Raw genomic sequence first — 15,215 nt, forward strand, 5'->3', positions numbered from 1 at the left:
CACTTGTGCCCCGGCCTTAAGCCTAGCCCGCACTTGTCCTCAGGCCATAAGCCTAGCCCGCACTTGTGCCCCGGCCTTAAGCCTAGCCCGCACTTGTGCCCCGGCCTTAAGCCTAGCCCGCACTTGTGCCCCGGCCTTAAGCCTAGCCCGCACTTGTGCCCCGGCCTTAAGCCTAGCCCGCACTTGTGCCCCGGCCTTAAGCCTAGCCCGCACTTGTGCCCAGGCCTTAAGCCTAGCCCGCACTTGTGCCCAGGCCTTAAGCCTAGCCCGCACTTGTGCCCCCTGCCTTGATCCTAGCCAGCACTTGTGCCCAGGCCTTAAGCCTAGCCCGCACTTGTGCCCAGGCCTTAAGCCTAGCCTGCACTTTTGAGCCCCTTGAATGCTTGTTTGTTTGTTTTTGTCTTCAGCTTCATGTTGGTTATGCACATAGGGCCAGCTTTACGCTCTTCGCTCTTGTCCCATCTGAATGCGCATGCACGACTTTAATTGGGGAAGAAGGCATTACCCATTTACGGAGGACAGACAAGAAGTGCCTGGTCGCTTGGAGCATGGGGTTATGGAGAGGCTCCGCACTGTACAACAAAGGATCTAGTCCTAAATGTCCAAGTACAGAGTAGAGGGGTGAAAACTAGCTCTTCACCCCTATGGGTGCCTAACCCTTAATGCAAAGAGTGCAAAGAGTTAGCTGAATGCCTTAAGCCTAGCCAACACTTGTGCCCCCAGCCTTGATCCTGGCCAGCACTGCACTTGTGCCCATGCCGTAAGCCTAGCCCACACTTGTGCCCAGGCCTTAAGCCTGGCCCGCACTTGTGCCCAGGCTTTAAGCCTGGCTGGCACTTGTGCCCATGCCTTAAGCCTAGCCGGCACTTGTGGCCCCTGCCTTGATCTTAGCCAGCACTGCACTTGTGCCCAGGCCTTAAGCCTAGCCCGCACTTGTGCCCAGGCCTTAAGCCTAGCCCGCACTTGTGCCCCGGCCTTAAGCCTAGCCCGCACTTGTGCCCCGGCCTTAAGCCTAGCCCGCACTTGTGCCCAGGCCTTAAGCCTAGCCCGCACTTGTGCCCAGGCCTTAAGCCTAGCCCGCACTTGTGCCCAGGCCTTAAGCCTAGCCCGCACTTGTGCCCCCTGCCTTGATCCTAGCCAGCACTTGTGCCCAGGCCTTAAGCCTAGCCCGCACTTGTGCCCAGGCCTTAAGCCTAGCCTGCACTTTTGAGCCCCTTGAATGCTTGTTTGTTTGTTTTTGACTTCAGCTTCATGTTGGTTATGCACATAGGGCCAGCTTTACGCTCTTCGCTCTTGTCCCGTCTGAATGCGCATGCACGACTTTAATTGGGGAAGAAGGCATTACCCATTTACGGAGGACAGACAAGAAGTGCCTGGTCGCTTGGAGCATGGGGTTATGGAGAGGCTCCGCACTGTACAACAAAGGATCTAGTCCTAAATGTCCAAGTACAGAGTAGAGGGGTGAAAGCTAGCTCTTCACCCCTATGGGTGCCTAACCCTTTATGCAAAGAGTGCAAAGAGTTAGCTGAATGCCTTAAGCCTAGCCAACACTTGTGCCCCCAGCCTTGATCCTGGCCAGCACTGCACTTGTGCCCATGCCGTAAGCCTAGCCCACACTTGTGCCCAGGCCTTAAGCCTAGCTCGCACTTGTGCCCAGGCTTTAAGCCTGGCTGGCACTTGTGCCCATGCCTTAAGCCTAGCCGGCACTTGTGGCCCCTGCCTTGATCCTAGCCAGCACTGCACTTGTGCCCAGGCCTTAAGCCTAGCCTGCACTTGTGCCCAGGCCTTAAGCCTAGCCCGCACTTGTGCCCCGGCCTTAAGCCTAGCCCGCACTTGTGCCCCGGCCTTAAGCCTAGCCCGCACTTGTGCCCCGGCCTTAAGCCTAGCCCGCACTTGTGCCCCGGCCTTAAGCCTAGCCCGCACTTGTGCCCCGGCCTTAAGTCTAACCCGCACTTGTGCCCAGGCCTTAAGCCTAGCCCGCACTTGTACCCAGGCCTTAAGCCTAGCCCGCGCTTGTGCCCCGGCCTTAAGCCTAGCCCGCACTTGTGCCCCGGCCTTAAGCCTAGCCCGCACTTGTGCCCCGGCCTTAAGCCTAGCCCGCACTTGTGCCCCGGCCTTAAGCCTAGCCCGCACTTGTGCCCCGGCCTTAAGCCTAGCCCGCACTTGTGCCCATGCCTTAAGCCTAACCCGCACTTGTGCCCAGGCCTTAAGCCTAGCCCGCACTTGTGCCCCGGCTTTAAGCTTAGCCCGCACTTGTGCCCCGGCTTTAAGCTTAGCCCGCACTTGTGCCCCGGCTTTAAGCTTAGCCCGCACTTGTGCCCAGGCCTTAAGCCTAGCCCGCACTTGTGCCTCGGCCTTAAGCTGAGCCCGCACTTGTGCCCCGGCCTTAAGCCGAGCCCGCACTTGTGCCCCAGGCTTAAGCCGAGCCCGCACTTGTGCCCCTGCCTTAAGCCGAGCCCGCACTTGTGCCCCTGCCTTAAGCCGAGCCCGCACTTGTGCCCCTGCCTTAAGCCGAGCCCGCACTTGTGCCCCTGCCTTAAGCCTAGCCCGCACTTGTGCCCAGGCCTTAAGCCTAGCCCGCACTTGTGCCCAGGCCTTAAGCCTAGCCCGCACTTGTGCCCCTGCCTTAAGCCTAGCCCGCACTTGTGCCCCTGCCTTAAGCCTAGCCCGCACTTGTGCCCAGGCCTAAAGCCTAGCCCGCACTTGTGCCCAGGCCTTAAGCCTAGCCCGCACTTGTGCCCAGGCCTTAAGCCTAGCCCGCACTTGTGCCCAGGCCTTAAGCCTAGCCCGCATTTGTGCCCAGGCCTTAAGCCTAGCCCGCACTTGTGCCCAGGCCTTAAGCCTAGCCCGCACTTGTGCCCAGGCCTTAAGCCTAGCCCGCACTTGTGCCCAGGCCTTAAGCCTAGCCCGCACTTGTGCCCAGGCCTTAAGCCTAGCCTGCACTTGTTCCCAGGCCTTAAGCCTAGCCTGCACTTGTGCCCAGGCCTTAAGCCTAGCCCGCACTTGTGCCCCCTGCCTTGATCCTAGCCAGCACTGCACTTGTGCCCAGGCCTTAAGCCTAGCCTGCACTTGTGCCCAGGCCTTAAGCCTAGCCCGCACTTGTGCCCAGGCCTTAAGCCTAGCCCGCACTTGTGCCCAGGCCTTAAGCCTAGCCCGCACTTGTGCCCAGGCCTTAAGCCTAGCCCGCACTTGTGCCCCCTGCCTTGATCCTAGCCAGCACTTGTGCCCAGGCCTTAAGCCTAGCCTGCACTTGTGCCCCGGCCTTAAGCCTAGCCCGCACATGTGCCCCGGCCTTAAGCCTAGCCCGCACTTGTGCCCCGGCCTTAAGCCTAACCCGCACTTGTGCCCAGGCCTTAAGCCTAGCCCGCACTTGTGCCCAGGCCTTAAGCCTAGCCCGCACTTGTGCCCCAGCTTTAAGCTTAGCCCGCACTTGTGCCCCGGCTTTAAGCCTAGCCCGCACTTGTGCCCCGGCTTTAAGCCTAGCCCGCACTTGTGCCCAGGCCTTAAGCCTAGCCCGCACTTGTGCCCCGGCCTTAAGCCGAGCCCGCACTTGTGCCCCGGCCTTAAGCCGAGCCCGCACTTGTGCCCCGGCCTTAAGCCGAGTCCGCACTTGTGCCCCGGCCTTAAGTCGAGCCCGCACTTGTGCCCCTGCCTTAAGCCGAGCCCGCACTTGTGCCCCTGCCTTAAGCCGAGCCCGCACTTGTGCCCCTGCCTTAAGCCTAGCCCGCACTTGTGCCCAGGCCTTAAGCCTAGCCCGCACTTGTGCCCAGGCCTTAAGCCTAGCCCGCACTTGTGCCCCTGCCTTAAGCCTAGCCCGCACTTGTGCCCCTGCCTTAAGCCTAGCCCGCACTTGTGCCCAGACCTAAAGCCTAGCCCGCACTTGTGCCCAGGCCTTAAGCCTAGCCCGCACTTGTGCCCAGGCCTTAAGCCTAGCCCGCACTTGTGCCCAGGCCTTAAGCCTAGCCCGCTCTTGTGCCCAGGCCTTAAGCCTAGCCCGCACTTGTGCCCAGGCCTTAAGCCTAGCCCGCACTTGTGCCCAGGCCTTAAGCCTAGCCCGCACTTGTGCCCCCTGCCTTGATCCTAGCCAGCACTTGTGCCCAGGCCTTAAGCCAAGCCCGCACTTGTGCCCCTGCCTTAAGCCTAGCCCGCACTTGTGCCCAGGCCTTAAGCCTAGCCCGCACTTGTGCCCAGGCCTTAAGCCTAGCCCGCACTTGTGCCCAGGCCTTAAGCCTAGCCCGCACTTGTGCCCAGTCCTTAAGCCTAGCCCGCACTTGTGCCCAGGCCTTAAGCCTAGCCCGCACTTGTGCCCAGGCCTTAAGCCTAGCCCGCACTTGTGCCCAGGCCTTAAGCCTAGCCCGCACTTGTGCCCAGGCCTTAAGCCTAGCCTGCACTTGTTCCCAGGCCTTAAGCCTAGCCTGCACTTGTGCCCAGGCCTTAAGCCTAGCCCGCACTTGTGCCACCTGCCTTGATCCTAGCCAGCACTGCACTTGTGCCCAGGCCTTAAGCCTAGCCTGCACTTGTGCCCAGGCCTTAAGCCTAGCCCGCACTTGTGCCCAGGCCTTAAGCCTAGCCCGCACTTGTGCCCAGGCCTTAAGCCTAGCCTGCACTTGTGCCCAGGCCTTAAGCCTAGCCCGCACTTGTGCCCCCTGCCTTGATCCTAGCCAGCACTTGTGCCCAGGCCTTAAGCCTAGCCCGCACTTGTGCCCAGGCCTTAAGCCTAGCCCGCACTTGTGCCCCCTGCCGTGATCCTAGCCAGCACTGCACTTATGCCCAGGCCTTAAGCCTAGCCTGCACTTGTGCCCAGGCCTTAAGCCTAGCCCGCACTTGTGCCCAGGCCTTAAGCCTAGCCCGCACTTGTGCCCAGGCCTTAAGCCTAGCCCGCACTTGTGCCCAGGCCTTAAGCCTAGCCCGCACTTGTGCCCCCTGCCTTGATCCTAGCCAGCACTTGTGCCCAGGCCTTAAGCCTAGCCCGCACTTGTGCCCAGGCCTTAAGCCTAGCCCGCACTTGTGCCCCCTGCCGTGATCCTAGCCAGCACTGCACTTATGCCCAGGACTTAAGCCTAGCCTGCACTTGTGCCCAGGCCTTAAGCCTAGCCCGCACTTGTGCCCAGGCCTTAAGCCTAGCCCGCACTTGTGCCCAGGCCTTAAGCCTAGCCCGCACTTGTGCCCAGGCCTTAAGCCTAGCCCGCACTTGTGCCCAGGCCTTAAGCCTAGCCCGCACTTGTGCCCCCTGCCTTGATCCTAGCCAGCACTTGTGCCCAGGCCTTAAGCCTAGCCCGCACTTGTGCCCAGGCCTTAAGCCAAGCCCGCACTTGTGCCCCTGCCTTAAGCCTAGCCCGCACTTGTGCCCCTGCCTTAAGCCTAGCCCGCACTTGTGCCCAGGCCTTAAGCCTAGCCCGCACTTGTGCCCAGGCCTTAAGCCTAGCCCGCACTTGTGCCCAGGCCTAAAGCCTAGCCCGCACTTGTGCCCAGGCCTTAAGCCTAGCCCGCACTTGTGCCCTGGCCTTAAGCCTAGCCCGCACTTGTGCCCTGGCCTTAAGCCTAGCCCGCACTTGTGCCCTGGCCTTAAGCCTAGCCCGCACTTGTGCCCAGGCCTTAAGCCTAGCCCGCACTTGTCCTCAGGCCATAAGCCTAGCCCGCACTTGTGCCCCGGCCTTAAGCCTAGCCCGCACTTGTGCCCCGGCCTTAAGCCTAGCCCGCACTTGTGCCCCGGCCTTAAGCCTAGCCCGCACTTGTGCCCCGGCCTTAAGCCTAGCCCGCACTTGTGCCCAGGCCTTAAGCCTAGCCCGCACTTGTGCCCAGGCCTCAAGCCTAGCCCGCACTTGTGCCCAGGCCTTAAGCCTAGCCCGCACTTGTGCCCAGGCCTAAAGCCTAACCCGCACTTGTGCCCAGGCCTTAAGCCTAGCCCGCACTTGTGCCCAGGCCTTAAGCCTAGCCCGCACTTGTGCCCAGGCCTTAAGCCTAGCCCGCACTTGTGCCCCGGCCTTAAGCCTAGCCCGCACTTGTGCCCAGGCCTTAAGCCTAGCCCGCACTTGTGCCCAGGCGTTAAGCCTAGCCCGCACTTGTGCCCCCTGCCTTGATCCTAGCCAGCACTTGTGCCCAGGCCTTAAGCCTAGCCCGCACTTGTGCCCAGGCCTTAAGCCAAGCCCGCACTTGTGCCCCTGCCTTAAGCCTAGCCCGCACTTGTGCCCCTGCCTTAAGCCTAGCCCGCACTTGTGCCCAGGCCTTAAGCCTAGCCCGCACTTGTGCCCAGGCCTTAAGCCTAGCCCGCACTTGTGCCCAGGCCTTAAGCCTAGCCCGCACTTGTGCCCAGGCCTTAAGCCTAGCCCGCACTTGTGCCCTGGCCTTAAGCCTAGCCCGCACTTGTGCCCAGGCCTTAAGCCTAGCCCGCACTTGTCCTCAGGCCATAAGCCTAGCCCGCACTTGTGCCCCGGCCTTAAGCCTAGCCCGCACTTGTGCCCCGGCCTTAAGCCTAGCCCGCACTTGTGCCCCGGCCTTAAGCCTAGCCCGCACTTGTGCCCCGGCCTTAAGCCTAGCCCGCACTTGTGCCCAGGCCTTAAGCCTAGCCCGCACTTGTGCCCAGGCCTTAAGCCTAGCCCGCACTTGTGCCCCCTGCCTTGATCCTAGCCAGCACTTGTGCCCAGGCCTTAAGCCTAGCCCGCACTTGTGCCCAGGCCTTAAGCCTAGCCTGCACTTTTGAGCCCCTTGAATGCTTGTTTGTTTGTTTTTGTCTTCAGCTTCATGTTGGTTATGCACATAGGGCCAGCTTTACGCTCTTCGCTCTTGTCCCGTCTGAATGCGCATGCACGACTGTAATTGGGGAAGAAGGCATTACCCATTTACGGAGGACAGACAAGAAGTGCCTGGTCGCTTGGAGCATGGGGTTATGGAGAGGCTCCGCACTGTACAACAAAGGATCTAGTCCTAAGTGTCCAAGTACAGAGTAGAGGGGTGAAAGCTAGCTCTTCACCCCTATGGGTGCCTAACCCTTTATGCAAAGAGTGCAAAGAGTTAGCTGAATGCCTTAAGCCTAGCCAGCACTTGTGCCCCCTGCCTTGATCCTGGCCAGCACTGCACTTGTGCCCATGCCTTAAGCCTGGATGGCACTTGTGCCCATGCCTTAAGCCTAGCCGGCACTTGTGGCCCCTGCCTTGATCCTAGCCAGCACTGCACTTGTGCCCAGGCCTTAAGCCTAGCCTGCACTTGTGCCCCGGCCTTAAGCCTAGCCCGCACTTGTGCCCAGGCCTTAAGCCTAGCCCGCACTTGTGCCCAGGCCTTAAGCCTAGCCCGCACTTGTGCCCAGGCCTTAAGCCTAGCCCGCACTTGTGCCCAGGCCTTAAGCCTAGCCCGCACTTGTGCCCAGGCCTTAAGCCGAGCCCGCACTTGTGCCCCTGCCTTAAGCCGAGCCCGCACTTGTGCCCCTGCCTTAAGCCGAGCCCGCACTTGTGCCCCTGCCTTGATCCTAGCCAGCACTTGTGCCCAGGCCTTAAGCCTAGCCCGCACTTGTGCCCAGGCCTTAAGCCTAGCCCGCACTTGTGCCCCCTGCCTTGATCCTAGCCAGCACTGCACTTATGCCCAGGCCTTAAGCCTAGCCCGCACTTGTGCCCAGGCCTTAAGCCTAGCCCGCACTTGTGCCCAGGCCTTAAGCCTAGCCCGCACTTGTGCCCCTGCCTTAAGCCTAGCCCGCACTTGTGCCCCTGCCTTAAGCCTAGCCCGCACTTGTGCCCAGGCCTAAAGCCTAGCCCGCACTTGTGCCCAGGCCTTAAGCCTAGCCCGCACTTGTGCCCAGGCCTTAAGCCTAGCCCGCACTTGTGCCCAGGCCTTAAGCCTAGCCCGCACTTGTGCCCAGGCCTTAAGCCTAGCCCGCTCTTGTGCCCAGGCCTTAAGCCTAGCCCGCATTTGTGCCCAGGCCTTAAGCCTAGCCCGCACTTGTGCCCAGGCCTTAAGCCTAGCCCGCACTTGTGCCCATGCCTTAAGCCTAGCCGGCACTTGTGGCCCCTGCCTTGATCCTAGCCAGCACTGCACTTGTGCCCAGGCCTTAAGCCTAGCCCGCACTTGTGCCCCAGCTTTAAGCTTAGCCCGCACTTGTGCCCCGGCTTTAAGCCTAGCCCGCACTTGTGCCCCGGCTTTAAGCCTAGCCCGCACTTGTGCCCAGGCCTTAAGCCTAGCCCGCACTTGTGCCCCGGCCTTAAGCCGAGCCCGCACTTGTGCCCCGGCCTTAAGCCGAGCCCGCACTTGTGCCCCGGCCTTAAGCCGAGTCCGCACTTGTGCCCCGGCCTTAAGTCGAGCCCGCACTTGTGCCCCTGCCTTAAGCCGAGCCCGCACTTGTGCCCCTGCCTTAAGCCGAGCCCGCACTTGTGCCCCTGCCTTAAGCCTAGCCCGCACTTGTGCCCAGGCCTTAAGCCTAGCCCGCACTTGTGCCCAGGCCTTAAGCCTAGCCCGCACTTGTGCCCCTGCCTTAAGCCTAGCCCGCACTTGTGCCCCTGCCTTAAGCCTAGCCCGCACTTGTGCCCAGACCTAAAGCCTAGCCCGCACTTGTGCCCAGGCCTTAAGCCTAGCCCGCACTTGTGCCCAGGCCTTAAGCCTAGCCCGCACTTGTGCCCAGGCCTTAAGCCTAGCCCGCTCTTGTGCCCAGGCCTTAAGCCTAGCCCGCACTTGTGCCCAGGCCTTAAGCCTAGCCCGCACTTGTGCCCAGGCCTTAAGCCTAGCCCGCACTTGTGCCCCCTGCCTTGATCCTAGCCAGCACTTGTGCCCAGGCCTTAAGCCAAGCCCGCACTTGTGCCCCTGCCTTAAGCCTAGCCCGCACTTGTGCCCAGGCCTTAAGCCTAGCCCGCACTTGTGCCCAGGCCTTAAGCCTAGCCCGCACTTGTGCCCAGGCCTTAAGCCTAGCCCGCACTTGTGCCCAGTCCTTAAGCCTAGCCCGCACTTGTGCCCAGGCCTTAAGCCTAGCCCGCACTTGTGCCCAGGCCTTAAGCCTAGCCCGCACTTGTGCCCAGGCCTTAAGCCTAGCCCGCACTTGTGCCCAGGCCTTAAGCCTAGCCTGCACTTGTTCCCAGGCCTTAAGCCTAGCCTGCACTTGTGCCCAGGCCTTAAGCCTAGCCCGCACTTGTGCCACCTGCCTTGATCCTAGCCAGCACTGCACTTGTGCCCAGGCCTTAAGCCTAGCCTGCACTTGTGCCCAGGCCTTAAGCCTAGCCCGCACTTGTGCCCAGGCCTTAAGCCTAGCCCGCACTTGTGCCCAGGCCTTAAGCCTAGCCTGCACTTGTGCCCAGGCCTTAAGCCTAGCCCGCACTTGTGCCCCCTGCCTTGATCCTAGCCAGCACTTGTGCCCAGGCCTTAAGCCTAGCCCGCACTTGTGCCCAGGCCTTAAGCCTAGCCCGCACTTGTGCCCCCTGCCGTGATCCTAGCCAGCACTGCACTTATGCCCAGGCCTTAAGCCTAGCCTGCACTTGTGCCCAGGCCTTAAGCCTAGCCCGCACTTGTGCCCAGGCCTTAAGCCTAGCCCGCACTTGTGCCCAGGCCTTAAGCCTAGCCCGCACTTGTGCCCAGGCCTTAAGCCTAGCCCGCACTTGTGCCCCCTGCCTTGATCCTAGCCAGCACTTGTGCCCAGGCCTTAAGCCTAGCCCGCACTTGTGCCCAGGCCTTAAGCCTAGCCCGCACTTGTGCCCCCTGCCGTGATCCTAGCCAGCACTGCACTTATGCCCAGGACTTAAGCCTAGCCTGCACTTGTGCCCAGGCCTTAAGCCTAGCCCGCACTTGTGCCCAGGCCTTAAGCCTAGCCCGCACTTGTGCCCAGGCCTTAAGCCTAGCCCGCACTTGTGCCCAGGCCTTAAGCCTAGCCCGCACTTGTGCCCAGGCCTTAAGCCTAGCCCGCACTTGTGCCCCCTGCCTTGATCCTAGCCAGCACTTGTGCCCAGGCCTTAAGCCTAGCCCGCACTTGTGCCCAGGCCTTAAGCCAAGCCCGCACTTGTGCCCCTGCCTTAAGCCTAGCCCGCACTTGTGCCCCTGCCTTAAGCCTAGCCCGCACTTGTGCCCAGGCCTTAAGCCTAGCCCGCACTTGTGCCCAGGCCTTAAGCCTAGCCCGCACTTGTGCCCAGGCCTAAAGCCTAGCCCGCACTTGTGCCCAGGCCTTAAGCCTAGCCCGCACTTGTGCCCTGGCCTTAAGCCTAGCCCGCACTTGTGCCCTGGCCTTAAGCCTAGCCCGCACTTGTGCCCTGGCCTTAAGCCTAGCCCGCACTTGTGCCCAGGCCTTAAGCCTAGCCCGCACTTGTCCTCAGGCCATAAGCCTAGCCCGCACTTGTGCCCCGGCCTTAAGCCTAGCCCGCACTTGTGCCCCGGCCTTAAGCCTAGCCCGCACTTGTGCCCCGGCCTTAAGCCTAGCCCGCACTTGTGCCCCGGCCTTAAGCCTAGCCCGCACTTGTGCCCAGGCCTTAAGCCTAGCCCGCACTTGTGCCCAGGCCTCAAGCCTAGCCCGCACTTGTGCCCAGGCCTTAAGCCTAGCCCGCACTTGTGCCCAGGCCTAAAGCCTAACCCGCACTTGTGCCCAGGCCTTAAGCCTAGCCCGCACTTGTGCCCAGGCCTTAAGCCTAGCCCGCACTTGTGCCCAGGCCTTAAGCCTAGCCCGCACTTGTGCCCCGGCCTTAAGCCTAGCCCGCACTTGTGCCCAGGCCTTAAGCCTAGCCCGCACTTGTGCCCAGGCGTTAAGCCTAGCCCGCACTTGTGCCCCCTGCCTTGATCCTAGCCAGCACTTGTGCCCAGGCCTTAAGCCTAGCCCGCACTTGTGCCCAGGCCTTAAGCCAAGCCCGCACTTGTGCCCCTGCCTTAAGCCTAGCCCGCACTTGTGCCCCTGCCTTAAGCCTAGCCCGCACTTGTGCCCAGGCCTTAAGCCTAGCCCGCACTTGTGCCAAGGCCTTAAGCCTAGCCCGCACTTGTGCCCAGGCCTTAAGCCTAGCCCGCACTTGTGCCCAGGCCTTAAGCCTAGCCCCCACTTGTGCCCTGGCCTTAAGCCTAGCCCGCACTTGTGCCCAGGCCTTAAGCCTAGCCCGCACTTGTCCTCAGGCCATAAGCCTAGCCCGCACTTGTGCCCCGGCCTTAAGCCTAGCCCGCACTTGTGCCCCGGCCTTAAGCCTAGCCCGCACTTGTGCCCCGGCCTTAAGCCTAGCCCGCACTTGTGCCCCGGCCTTAAGCCTAGCCCGCACTTGTGCCCAGGCCTTAAGCCTAGCCCGCACTTGTGCCCAGGCCTTAAGCCTAGCCCGCACTTGTGCCCCCTGCCTTGATCCTAGCCAGCACTTGTGCCCAGGCCTTAAGCCTAGCCCGCACTTGTGCCCAGGCCTTAAGCCTAGCCTGCACTTTTGAGCCCCTTGAATGCTTGTTTGTTTGTTTTTGTCTTCAGCTTCATGTTGGTTATGCACATAGGGCCAGCTTTACGCTCTTCGCTCTTGTCCCGTCTGAATGCGCATGCACGACTGTAATTGGGGAAGAAGGCATTACCCATTTACGGAGGACAGACAAGAAGTGCCTGGTCGCTTGGAGCATGGGGTTATGGAGAGGCTCCGCACTGTACAACAAAGGATCTAGTCCTAAGTGTCCAAGTACAGAGTAGAGGGGTGAAAGCTAGCTCTTCACCCCTATGGGTGCCTAACCCTTTATGCAAAGAGTGCAAAGAGTTAGCTGAATGCCTTAAGCCTAGCCAGCACTTGTGCCCCCTGCCTTGATCCTGGCCAGCACTGCACTTGTGCCCATGCCTTAAGCCTGGATGGCACTTGTGCCCATGCCTTAAGCCTAGCCGGCACTTGTGGCCCCTGCCTTGATCCTAGCCAGCACTGCACTTGTGCCCAGGCCTTAAGCCTAGCCTGCACTTGTGCCCCGGCCTTAAGCCTAGCCCGCACTTGTGCCCAGGCCTTAAGCCTAGCCCGCACTTGTGCCCAGGCCTTAAGCCTAGCCCGCACTTGTGCCCAGGCCTTAAGCCTAGCCCGCACTTGTGCCCAGGCCTTAAGCCTAGCCCGCACTTGTGCCCAGGCCTTAAGCCGAGCCCGCACTTGTGCCCCTGCCTTAAGCCGAGCCCGCACTTGTGCCCCTGCCTTAAGCCGAGCCCGCACTTGTGCCCCTGCCTTGATCCTAGCCAGCACTTGTGCCCAGGCCTTAAGCCTAGCCCGCACTTGTGCCCAGGCCTTAAGCCTAGCCCGCACTTGTGCCCCCTGCCTTGATCCTAGCCAGCACTGCACTTATGCCCAGGCCTTAAGCCTAGCCCGCACTTGTGCCCAGGCCTTAAGCCTAGCCCGCACTTGTGCCCAGGCCTTAAGCCTAGCCCGCACTTGTGCCCCTGCCTTAAGCCTAGCCCGCACTTGTGCCCCTGCCTTAAGCCTAGCCCGCACTTGTGCCCAGGCCTAAAGCCTAGCCCGCACTTGTGCCCAGGCCTTAAGCCTAGCCCGCACTTGTGCCCAGGCCTTAAGCCTAGCCCGCACTTGTGCCCAGGCCTTAAGCCTAGCCCGCACTTGTGCCCAGGCCTTAAGCCTAGCCCGCTCTTGTGCCCAGGCCTTAAGCCTAGCCCGCATTTGTGCCCAGGCCTTAAGCCTAGCCCGCACTTGTGCCCAGGCCTTAAGCCTAGCCCGCACTTGTGCCCAGGCCTTAAGCCTAGCCCGCACTTGTGCCCAGGCCTTAAGCCTAGCCCGCACTTGTGCCCAGGCCTTAAGCCTAGCCTGCACTTGTTCCCAGGCCTTAAGCCTAGCCTGCACTTGTGCCCAGGCCTTAAGCCTAGCCCGCACTTGTGCCCCCTGCCTTGATCCTAGCCAGCACTGCACTTGTGCCCAGGCCTTAAGCCTAGCCTGCACTTGTGCCCAGGCCTTAAGCCTAGCCCGCACTTGTGCCCAGGCCTTAAGCCTAGCCCGCACTTGTGCCCAGGCCTTAAGCCTAGCCCGCACTTGTGCCCAGGCCTTAAGCCTAGCCCGCACTTGTGCCCCCTGCCTTGATCCTAGCCAGCACTTGTGCCCAGGCCTTAAGCCTAGCCTGCACTTGTGCCCCGGCCTTAAGCCTAGCCCGCACATGTGCCCCGGCCTTAAGCCTAGCCCGCACTTGTGCCCCGGCCTTAAGCCTAACCCGCACTTGTGCCCAGGCCTTAAGCCTAGCCCGCACTTGTGCCCAGGCCTTAAGCCTAGCCCGCACTTGTGCCCCAGCTTTAAGCTTAGCCCGCACTTGTGCCCCGGCTTTAAGCCTAGCCCGCACTTGTGCCCCGGCTTTAAGCCTAGCCCGCACTTGTGCCCAGGCCTTAAGCCTAGCCCGCACTTGTGCCCCGGCCTTAAGCCGAGCCCGCACTTGTGCCCCGGCCTTAAGCCGAGCCCGCACTTGTGCCCCGGCCTTAAGCCGAGCCCGCACTTGTGCCCCGGCCTTAAGTCGAGCCCGCACTTGTGCCCCTGCCTTAAGCCGAGCCCGCACTTGTGCCCCTGCCTTAAGCCGAGCCCGCACTTGTGCCCCTGCCTTAAGCCTAGCCCGCACTTGTGCCCAGGCCTTAAGCCTAGCCCGCACTTGTGCCCAGGCCTTAAGCCTAGCCCGCACTTGTGCCCCTGCCTTAAGCCTAGCCCGCACTTGTGCCCCTGCCTTAAGCCTAGCCCGCACTTGTGCCCAGACCTAAAGCCTAGCCCGCACTTGTGCCCAGGCCTTAAGCCTAGCCCGCACTTGTGCCCAGGCCTTAAGCCTAGCCCGCACTTGTGCCCAGGCCTTAAGCCTAGCCCGCTCTTGTGCCCAGGCCTTAAGCCTAGCCCGCACTTGTGCCCAGGCCTTAAGCCTAGCCCGCACTTGTGCCCAGGCCTTAAGCCTAGCCCGCACTTGTGCCCCCTGCCTTGATCCTAGCCAGCACTTGTGCCCAGGCCTTAAGCCAAGCCCGCACTTGTGCCCCTGCCTTAAGCCTAGCCCGCACTTGTGCCCAGGCCTTAAGCCTAGCCCGCACTTGTGCCCAGGCCTTAAGCCTAGCCCGCACTTGTGCCCAGGCCTTAAGCCTAGCCCGCACTTGTGCCCAGGCCTTAAGCCTAGCCCGCACTTGTGCCCAGGCCTTAAGCCTAGCCCGCACTTGTGCCCAGGCCTTAAGCCTAGCCCGCACTTGTGCCCAGGCCTTAAGCCTAGCCCGCACTTGTGCCCAGGCCTTAAGCCTAGCCTGCACTTGTTCCCAGGCCTTAAGCCTAGCCTGCACTTGTGCCCAGGCCTTAAGCCTAGCCCGCACTTGTGCCACCTGCCTTGATCCTAGCCAGCACTGCACTTGTGCCCAGGCCTTAAGCCTAGCCTGCACTTGTGCCCAGGCCTTAAGCCTAGCCCGCACTTGTGCCCAGGCCTTAAGCCTAGCCCGCACTTGTGCCCAGGCCTTAAGCCTAGCCCGCACTTGTGCCCAGGCCTTAAGCCTAGCCCGCACTTGTGCCCCCTGCCTTGATCCTAGCCAGCACTTGTGCCCAGGCCTTAAGCCTAGCCCGCACTTGTGCCCAGGCCTTAAGCCTAGCCCGCACTTGTGCCCCCTGCCGTGATCCTAGCCAGCACTGCACTTATGCCCAGGCCTTAAGCCTAGCCCGCACTTGTGCCCAGGCCTTAAGCCTAGCCCGCACTTGTGCCCAGGCCTTAAGCCTAGCCCGCACTTGTGCCCAGGCCTTAAGCCTAGCCCGCACTTGTGCCCAGGCCTTAAGCCTAGCCCGCACTTGTGCCCCCTGCCTTGATCCTAGCCAGCACTTGTGCCCAGGCCTTAAGCCTAGCCCGCACTTGTGCCCAGGCCTTAAGCCTAGCCCGCACTTGTGCCCCCTGCCGTGATCCTAGCCAGCACTGCACTTATGCCCAGGACTTAAGCCTAGCCTGCACTTGTGCCCAGGCCTTAAGCCTAGCCCGCACTTGTGCCCAGGCCTTAAGCCTAGCCCGCACTTGTGCCCAGGCCTTAAGCCTAGCCCGCACTTGTGCCCAGGCCTTAAGCCTAGCCCGCACTTGTGCCCAGGCCTTAAGCCTAGCCCGCACTTGTGCCCCCTGCCTTGATCCTAGCCAGCACTTGTGCCCAGGCCTTAAGCCTAGCCCGCACTTGTGCCCAGGCCTTAAGCCAAGCCCGCACTTGTGCCCCTGCCTTAAGCCTAGCCCGCACTTGTGCCCCTGCCTTAAGCCTAGCCCGCACTTGTGCCCAGGCCTTAAGCCTAGCCCGCACTTGTGCCCAGGCCTTAAGCCTAGCCCGCACTTGTGCCCAGGCCTAAAGCCTA

This window comes from Ranitomeya imitator, unplaced genomic scaffold (genome assembly GCF_032444005.1).
Source record: "Ranitomeya imitator isolate aRanImi1 unplaced genomic scaffold, aRanImi1.pri SCAFFOLD_143, whole genome shotgun sequence".
NCBI classification, from domain to species: Eukaryota; Metazoa; Chordata; class Amphibia; order Anura; family Dendrobatidae; genus Ranitomeya; species Ranitomeya imitator.